This window comes from Centruroides vittatus, unplaced genomic scaffold (genome assembly GCF_030686945.1).
Source record: "Centruroides vittatus isolate TY-2023 unplaced genomic scaffold, ASM3068694v2 contig_693, whole genome shotgun sequence".
In the NCBI taxonomy this organism is placed as follows: domain Eukaryota; kingdom Metazoa; phylum Arthropoda; class Arachnida; order Scorpiones; family Buthidae; genus Centruroides; species Centruroides vittatus.
This window is the reverse complement of record NW_027122437.1, coordinates 137,016-144,449: the sequence shown is the minus strand read 5'-3', so window position 1 is coordinate 144,449 and position 7,434 is coordinate 137,016.

The following is a 7,434-nucleotide window of genomic DNA, read 5'->3' as shown; positions in this document are numbered from 1 at the left end:
CAAATTCACCTTTCGATTGGGCAGATGCCCTTCAGCAGCCAATAGCTAACATCTTCATCACTCCCTTTTTTTTCTTATTTTTTCCCCTCCCTTTCTCTCTCTACATTTTCGCGTGTTGTGGAATTTTAACGTCATACCTTTCTTTGTATGGCTAAGTACAGAGATTTGTTGTGAATGGTGAGCAAAAAAGGGGTGCCCATTCCAGAATGAATGCGTGGCAAATTTTTCTATGAAAATGTTTCCTTTGTTTACACACCAGCAAGGGAAGTGCAATGAACAGCTGGTGATAATCTCAAATTACTGCAGGTGTCCTCAGATCCCTGTAGATGTACAGGCGCATACATATACAGTGTGCGTACGTGTACACGGTATATATAGGCTACTGTACTCTTTCGAAATACTTTGTTTTTTTTTTTTTTTCTTTTAAAGATGTTAAGGTTCAAATACGTGTGTTATCAATGCTTAACGTATATAAATATATATTGGGGAATTATTTTTTTCCTTTTACTGTATTAATTAACTGTTAAGTACAGTTTCGAATTACGCTAGATATCCGCATAACTTTGTAGATAAATCTAGAAGCGTACACGTATAAAGTTATACGGATATATTTACTCTTAACTACACTTTAAATACTTTTGAAATGCGATGCAATACTTACGCTAATTAATGCAATAAATAAAGATTGAAAAAGTCATCGAGGATGACGTTTAGTAAATGCTTATTTGTGAAGGGTTGTCTTTAAGTCAGTTAAAGTATACAACGCTTCGATCGTTAACAAGTTGTGGAGTTTTCTTTGTAATAATAACTAAATGATGCGGTTATCTAACCTTCGGGCAGCTGCAAATGATAATGTTTTTAATATTTATGCTAAAAATAATAATTAATTTGAAAATTTTAACAGATAAAAACCTTTATATTTTTATATTATTTAACCTTATATGTTTTCAAGGATAGATAATATCAATTTGTATAATATAACACTAGTGTTTGATCACATGGAATACATTACTATATGCAATACTGTAAAATTTAAACATGAGAAAACACAAGGATGGTATAATTTCCAACAAAATAATGAAATTAAACACTTTAAACGTGTTTAAAATATACAGTCGAAACTCCAACAAAGGCAACCTCCAAACGGCAGCCATTTTTTTAAAAAACTTCTTTGATAAAAATTGCTATTGTTCAGAGGATTGATTGCTTCCTACTGTTATTAATCACACCAAATCGTATTTAAAAAGTTATTTATGTCATAAATAACGCTATAATTTTAATATAAAACGCGTGACAATACAACAATACAACACCGAACCAAGATTGTGTGTTTTATAAAACAATACGTCACAGAAACGTTAAAACACACGAAAATAATTTAACTAAGATTTACCACGTGAAGCGTTAATCAGTTTTATTATTAATTAAACACACGAAAACACAGTGTTTTGCAATATAAATGGCGAAACGCCGCAATTGTATTGTCGTTAACAATGCAAAGTGTATCGAGTGTTTGTTAATTTATCGAATAAACACTAAAAATTGTATGGAAAATGTAGTGCTTTATTTATACGTTCAAAATAACAACAAGAAAAGAACAGATTCATTATATTTTTATCGATTTTTCGAGTTATATTACAAAACGTCTTTGATGACGTTTACATTAACAGCTGACACGGTTCGTGATGAGTCGACTGGTCGTAAAAAGAGGACAAGCTTTTCTTGTTGACCTTGATAGACGTTCTCATTTAAATTCAATAAACAAAAAAAACTGGTAAAGGAATCCCAATGGAGGAAAAATTTTTCGCCCAGTAGAATGCAGGAACATAACTTAATAGCAGATGACGTATTCGAGTTACCAGATGAAAGCAATTGTTAATCTATAACGTGATACTCCCCAGCCAAGGATAACTTGTCGTGACGTCAGAGGGTTTAGGAAATAGCGTGGGTGAATGTTGCCCAGGCATCTGATGGGGAAGGGCACGTGACCAGCTGACGAGTAAACTTGAATTTTCTGACACGATACGAGAATTTTAATGCATTTTACTGTTGCGTAAGGTGAATTTCTCGTGTTTTTTTCCCTTTAGTACTCACTGCATTAGCTGGCATCTGGATCTCGACAAATGCAGCCGACACGAATAGTGAAAGAAGGGGAATTGATGCGGCTTAAAAATAAAAATAAAAAAAAAAAGTCGATGAACGAGCAGCTGGATGTTCCGGTGACCACTCCCCCTTTTCACAAAGATGGCGGCTGTAAATGTGGTATATAGATACGTAGTTAAATAGATCATTTTATAAATATAAATTTTAAAATATTTTCGCTTTAAATGTATCAAAAATTCTGTAGTGTTAGAAATAACACTACAAAACACTTTTTTTTTGTGTGTAACTGAATATTTACCCTTTAATATAAAATAAAAATTATTTAAGTGCTTCGTTATAAAATTCACCGCGTATATTTGCTTATAAACATATAAATTTGATAAAATTCTATTCAGAAATGATATTAGAGTAAGAGGTGTGCGTGTGTGTGTGTGTGTATGTGTGTGTGTGGAAAGAAGTTGGATCGATCCTTGGACAATTTTCAACACCTTTTAATGCGCTTCGCTACTGCAAGTAATATTTATCAAAGTATTGCTAGTTTAAGCTAAAAAATATCTTGATAATGAACTGCAAAATCATCTAAAAAATATCTTACAACACTGACTCGAAATTTTTTTATTATTTTTTTTTCCCCAGTATATAAAGTACAGCACAAATATCGAGTGTATTTATGACCTTGCCTGAAGATAGTGTTGAAAGTGCGTGTATATTTTTGATTTTACGTGATTTTGAATAAAATAAGTAATATAAAGTACATTTTTTTGGACAGAAAATATATATCACCGCACAATTTGCATATATAGTATGCATATAAACTATACCAGTGGCTCTATAGTCGATGCTGAATTAAGCTCGATATCGAGGATTTTTTTTTTTTTTTGCTATAAAACTTTATTAAAACACTTTAAAATTAACGTTACAAAATAAATAATATGATTAGCATGAAGTTTCGTAACAATGCCCATGATTTATTGGTAGAAAAGACGGCTAAATGTGGCATTTAATGTCCATTAGACTGGTATAATCAACCGTAGACGTCACTCGGTGACTGGATAATAGTAATTATTATAAAGAAAAAAAATATATATGTATAATGTCTACTACTATTTTATAAATAATTTTCTTCATTTTAACTGTAATTATGTAACCGTTGACTTGTTTGTAATTTTTCTATTTCACAATCTCGTGTTAATTTAATTTCTGGTGTTGCAATATCTACTACAACTGCAAGTTGTTGATGACGAAGATTGTTTATTGTTCTTGATTGCTAATAATTGTCGAATGGGTTTAAATTAGAAAATTCAAAAATAAAAATCAAATGCACTAAAGGATTCCCTTGAAGCTATGACGTGATGCATATATTTTTGTATGAGAGAGAGGTGTACGGGGTGAGTGATGCAGTGGACTGGTTCATTCTGGAAAATATTAAATGTGACACAGTTCAAGGCTATCGAATCGCTCTCAATGCACGTTAATTTGTGATTAAATGTGATTCAACGATACTATAGGGTTGCAGTAAAGTATGTTTTATGTTAGATCCCATAGAGTATTTAGCAAAATCTAATCAGCAGATGGATTAGGCTCCCCCTCTGACGTTTCTCTATACATTTGTGGTGAGCTGCTTGTAGATATTGATTGTCCTAACCACAAAAGATATTTTACTAGCCTATACATGATGGGCCTTAGAATTGACAGAAGAGTTTCGCCATTAATCTAATCAATTATAAATGTAAAATTTATAACTAATTATCGATTATTGTCGATCAAATTTTATAATGATATTCTAATATTCTTTATGGATAAAAAAAAAGTTTTGCGGCTATTCACATGATCAATGACATTCCAGTTACCCGCTGGTTAATGATTGGACTCACTTTACTTCCATTTTCAGATTGATCGATGGAAGCTACCGGTACTGTAATATTATAGATTATGACTTATAACTTTTTACTAAGAATACATTTACGACGATAAACCTACGCGTTTTACTAAGAGCCATATCAAACTTCTATTTTAAACGATACATATTATGCTTCCAGGCTAAAAAAAAGACTGGTTTTTTTTCCATAAAGGACTCTATAAATAATTGTGTAACGTGAAGGGAGAAGTTTATAATTTCAAATATTTATGTTAAACTTTGCGAAGAACTAAGGAAATTTGATTATCCCGCAATCCATATGGGCTCATTGGCGAATGCAAGATGATGTGTGAAACAATCAATACCACATTCCTGTAGCTAAACTCAATCAAACTGTCCAACACTCAACTGGGAGTATCCTTGATGACTCGATACTGTCGATCCGCCCAGTCACGTTATTCGCTTAATTTATTATTGAAAACTTATTTTTTTAAGTGTACAGAATATCTTTTTAATGATCGCCAGGCAACTGTATTGAAATTAAGTAAGCTACCTTGCTGAACGAAACGGCAAAACGTCAAACAAGTAGACTGTATTTCAAACAATAGCTAAGTTTGCTAATAATATAGTGGCAGAAAATATCATTGTACTAACTTAATACTAAACAGAGTAACCGAATACGTGATAAATAGATTTAAATCGATTATTTGGAACGGTAGATACAAAACGCCAGTGGTTTCTCTAAGCTAAAGTCATGAGGGAAAGTAGGGGGTATGATCAATACTTGTCCACACCTTTCTGTCGACTTTCTAGTACACCTTTGTGTAATTTCGTGGACAATATTTCCACGAAATTTAAGGATTTTTTTCAAAAATTTTATACGTAAAATTTTCTTGTATTGATTACTAATTATAATTTAAAATAAATATTAAAATTATGCTTTGTACATCATCTCGAGAGTGATAAATCAAACTTGAATACTTTGTTGTTAAATACGTGTGGAAAGATCAATACAATTCTCATATGGCTTTACTTGCTGTTAGTACTCGGTGTTCTGCTGCTTTGGTAATAAATTTATGAACATTGTATAAAATATAATACAATAAAACTCGAGATAAACGTTTTACTGATACTATACAATAAATTTATGCGCTATTAATCACACTCTTTAAATCGAGTCGATAGCAGTTTGGATTTTAAAAGTCGGTATTATCATTTATTTTTACTGTTTTTGATAAAAACGAACGTCTTAAAAAACAAGTAAATGAATTTTTTTATTAAGAAATATAGTCCTGTTTTTATTCTCGGGAACAATCTGAACTGTGTCAAAGGATACTGCAACATGTTGGCTACAAAAGTAACGATTGGTTTGTAAGAGATTACTCAATAAATTATTTATGGGGACATTCCATAAGACCTGGGTTATTGTTATTGCTGTTAAGTTTCTTACACGAATATATTAATCACAAATCAAAGATGGAAGATAAGATTTTGACTTTAGAGAACCAATAAACAAGGGCACTCCAAAGTGTCTACTCATAACCAGGTCCTGATTTACACATAAGTTAAACAAACTGCACATTAGGGCCTCGTGTGATTTTTGCATTTATCATTACTTGGTGAAGAGTAAAGGCTTCTTATTTGTTTTATCTTAGGACCACAAGTTTAAGTCAGTTCTGCTCTTAGTAATGATGCCCTAGAGTATATTTGCATTGTATTTTTTGACTTCTTTATCCAAATCAATTTTGAAAATAAAATGAGTAATTGCTACATGATATCGTATAGTAACCACAATATAAATTTTATCAGATACGCTGAAACATATACCTTAAGAATTTGGGAAGCTCTTTATTATAAAATATCTCATTTACTTTACTTGTTGAAAGATCTTATAAATTATTTATATAAATTTAAATGCTTCATATATATTCAAAATATTAAATTTTAAATTTAGCATTGAGCTTTTATCATCTAGCTTCTCAGAGAACATAAAGATTTTCTATAACATATTTCGTAGTTCAACTCGTAACAGTCTAAATTTGTTACTGAATATGCAGTCAAACCTCTAAACAACGGCCACTGACGAAGCACCCAAAAGACGGCCGTTATTTGGAATGATTTCATATGCATTTTTGTTAAAAAGATATAAAAGTTCCTGAAAAAAATGACCGCTGGGTATAAGGGTTGCCATTAACTCGACTGTATTCAATTTCACTATTAAAATGTTTGCTTATTCTTCTGTACACGTTAATAGTTATTTAAAATTCTGCACAGATTATTTCAAAAGATGATTTAAAATTCGAAGCATCTGATCAGAATAATTGCGAGTCTCGAAATTCAAAGATTCAGTACTGTTCTCAGATTTTGAAATTCGTTATTACTTATAGAAAGTAATTATTTCTAATTGTATAGTTCAATAGTTTTTAAATCTAGCTGAAGCATTAAAATTTATTGTATATAACTGTCTGTTTTATAAAAAAAATTTTCATGAACCAGACGTCACCGCACGATAACCGGCGCCTGGAAGCCATTATTGTTAACAATCTTACTTTTCTATCAAAGAAATTTTATTATAATTGCTAGAAAATGATTTCATCAACTTCAATCTATCGGGCATATAAGAAATTACTGAAATATTTACTGAAATTCAATAGATTAATTGTTGCAACTATGAATCTATTCAAAATTAAACTGAAGAATGTTTCGGCGATCTTTATTTTGATTTTATTCGAAAAATATCATAGGACAGTTCAAAATAATAATGTTTTTTAATGGTAGATTTGCTCCTCCATTGGACTAGGCACTTGCTCCTCCCTGTGATCGAGTTAAAAATTCATAACAAATTAACGAATTATAATCATAAAAGCGATTGAGATATGTAACCTTACACCCTCGACTATAGAACGCTTTGTCCTTTGTATTGATGCAATACCTGTATTCTCTAATCCACTCGTAGAAAAATCCAAAATCTTAAATAATGAAATAAAAATTTATTGATGTAATTATTTGTCTCCAAGCTTTCCTCTTTTCTGTGGCCACTCATACTTACACAATATATATTGTTTGTCTTCGTGTTCATCTTCACCATCTTCTCTTTCGCTCCAAAATCACTCGCTAAAACATCGCTGAATTTTCATAAATTCATGACGAATATCTAATCTTTAAATTGATGTATCGCAGAATATTTGCAACACTCTTTTCTGATAAGAAACACATTTGTGCGAATATTGATATTCACAATATACTTTGATAACCTACTGTATGACATCACAGTTCCTGAATGATATTTCTGATATTCATTAAAAACATAGAATAATCTGTACGCAGTACTCTGTTGTACTATAAATTTCGGCAATAAATACTAGAAAATGGACAAAAAATTTAAATTTTTGCGAATTTCCAACGTCTTAGAATAATTTATCGTATTTCAATCCATCGAAGGCGGCTTCGTATCGTATCGAATAACATTTGAA